A 3203-nucleotide genomic window follows, 5' to 3' on the forward strand; every position below is an offset into this window, starting at 1 on the left:
TAATTATATTTCAGTATGAATTTGAAACAATATATGAAACTTAATATACTCACAACATGAATAACTCAACTAATCCAACTTATATAAACTCAATAAGAATATATACTTCTATGGTAATAATTAGTTTTATAAATATAAATTATAGGATGATTCAAAATGTATTAACAAATGAAAATAAAATATTAACCAATTGTTACAATTTATTTCTTTTGTAAAATTTATATATGTAGGCATGAGACTTCATAATACCAATCGTTATATAAATTTATTTGATTTGGAATCCGACACTTCAGTTTATCTTTTATTTCATTCTAAGCACAATATATCTTAATTTATGAATGATCATTCTAAAATATATTTACATATATAAGACAACCAACCAACCAACCTAAATGCAAATAAGAAATTTAATCAAAATTTTAATATATTTAGAATAAAAAATATTATAACTGAATTCCAAGAAATTAATGTAAATCAATATATTCGAATGATAACTTAATCGATTGTAAAACCAATAAAACTGATAACCTATAATATATCTAAAATCGTATGTCTAATTAAAACAATATGATATTATTAATAAAAATTATGCATACAAATATAAATTAATATAAAATTAAAAGTAAATAGCAATTAATTATTATAGTATATTTACTTTATAAATATTTATACACGTGCATGTGCACGGAAAATCACCTAGTTGCAATATATTAGAAGAAAAAACCGTTTACTGATTCTTTGGCAAGAAATAATCTATTATTGGTTCAGGTTCAGGTTCAGGTTCAGTAATCGGTTTTCTCTCGACTAAAAACGGCCCAAATTATCACAGGTTCATAAAAGGCCCACGAGGAGTTGCAAATAAGTAAACGCCATTTTGGCCTTTTGGTTTGAGCGTCCCACATCGCAAAACTAATTGAAGTTATCAGCAGAAGGTGTATTATACATAGAAACTCTCTCGTCTTTTAAAAAATCACGCAGCCATGTGGTGAGCACAAAGCGAACTATTCTTTCGCCTTTTACTAAAGAATACCGTGTGCTGTCCATGCCAAGTGGCATACGCTTATTTTTGGAGGGTCCCGCTTTCAAGTGGGCCCAACAACAAATAGTTCAATTTTTTACTGTTTACTTTAACCTTGGGTAAAGGATAAATCAAATTCTTTACTATACCTAACCGTTAAACGATTGTTAACCGTCACTATACTTAAAATGGTTCAACTGATTACATTTAATTAATATTGTCACGAGACCATCCATATAGTAGACAAATAATCTTGTTAATTTTGCTTGGTATCTAAATACAAAATGACAAAGACACGAAAGAATAATTCGATAGACGTTTATATGTATAGATTACGGGGTCAATATTTTAAATTCAGTTATTTCAGGTCAATATATTTACTGTATGCGTATATGTTTGCTGAGGATTGTGGTACACAATTGAAAGTAACAGGACAACGAATGCATGATCGCTTGTATTTGTACTTTGTACGATGTTTCGAAATCAAACAAGAGCATTATGTTCTGTCCCTTTAATATCTTACATGCTTGTTAAAATACTGTGAATATTTATGTTCTGTCCCTTTATTATCTTACATGCTTGTCAAATGTTTGTTACAATACTGGGAATATTGATACCGGTTTAATCATCATGTTATTATGTATTAGGTCTAATTGACTGCCACAAACAAATAACAAAAAAATATTTGAGACACTAACACGATTTAACTATTACGTGAAATTAAATGCATTGTTCATGAATACATATACGGATTTTTTTTTTGTCACGAAACATATACGGATTTAAATCTTTGTTTTTGGTCCACTTACATATCCAAAAGAGAATCTATATGTAAACAACACTTCTCCTAATAGATTAATATGCACCACTTATAGATCTGAAATATTATAGATTAATGTATCATTCATATGTCCAGAATATTCTTCATCAATATTCGATTATTCAGTCATTGTGTATATTATATTTGTACGAGTATATATATTATATTTTTCGTACCTACACTATGGATTAATATCTAAGTTTTATTAAATATATTTTAGTTATGAAGATACAGTTTACATATCAATGTATAATTCATTTATGAAAACATGTACACTGGTGTCCACCAGTAATGTTATTTTGACAACTGCAACGAGGATAGCATTTGTCTCTAATCTCGGCTACGCATTGCATGGAAGCTATCCTTGCATCTGGATTACATTTTCCGCTGCCAAGGTAATCAAGTTGTGGCGCACAATCTGCCTCCACTATTTTATATCAACAACAAAATATTAGCTGGTATATAATAAAATTGATACGCAATAAATACAAGTTTGTATTAAACGTATACCATCAAAATGTTTTCAATCGAAACCATATATATATATGTATATGTTACCTTTTGTACTATGCAGCACGAGAAACATGAGAACACAAGAAACCACAACCAAAGTAGCAGATTTCATGATGTAAAGTTTAATAAATAAATGTTAAGTTCAAAAAAAAAAAAAGTTTGATAAGTGACACTTATGTTTCTTGTGAATTGTTTTGTTTATTTCGTACTGAATATTTTCTTATCACCTTTGCTTGTATATATAAGAAAAACACACAAAGACATTTTGAATTCTTGCTCAAATTAAAAGGTAATAAAATCATATTTGACCAAAATAATTAATTTGGATAATAAATTATATTTGACTTAAAAGTAATCTAGATTTGCATATCTATACATATTAATTCTGCATTTTCTCTTTAATGCATCCATGTCAGCATCTGTGTGCTAATAATAATTACAATTTGACATTATTTGGATATATATATATATATATATAAAGTTGGTTATAAAACTTATGACTATAATGTATATATCTAGTTATAAAACTTATGACTATTATGTTCTGTATCTGCTCTTGTCTTGTGCATATTATTAAGTGGTATGTATAACTAAGGACCTAAGTTACATTGAAATAAAAGTGTCATCATTTTTTTTACTCAAAAAAGAAATGTTTCATTGCATCATCACTCATCAGACACATGTTGGTGAGGTTCCGGTAAATGAACATTTCGAAGAAGTCAAAAAAAAAAAGAGAACATCTAGAATGAGACTTAAGAGTGACATAAAGCTTTTTTCCCTTCTAAATTTCATTAGTAAACAAACATAGCGTACTACAATCAACACATCATCAACCTCAAAACGAATGCAGGC

At 28.1% G+C, this 3203-nt stretch overlaps 1 non-coding gene across 1 annotated transcript; it reads left to right on the forward strand.

Moving 5' to 3' along the window:
* The first annotated feature begins 976 nt into the window (after positions 1-976).
* LOC130497136 (U5 spliceosomal RNA) lies at positions 977-1093 on the forward strand. Its single transcript, XR_008936149.1, has one exon. It is a non-coding gene; the product is annotated as a U5 spliceosomal RNA (small nuclear RNA).
* Positions 1094-3203: the final 2110 nt, after the last annotated feature.

This window comes from Raphanus sativus, chromosome 6 (assembly GCF_000801105.2).
Source record: "Raphanus sativus cultivar WK10039 chromosome 6, ASM80110v3, whole genome shotgun sequence".
Taxonomy (NCBI): domain Eukaryota; kingdom Viridiplantae; phylum Streptophyta; class Magnoliopsida; order Brassicales; family Brassicaceae; genus Raphanus; species Raphanus sativus.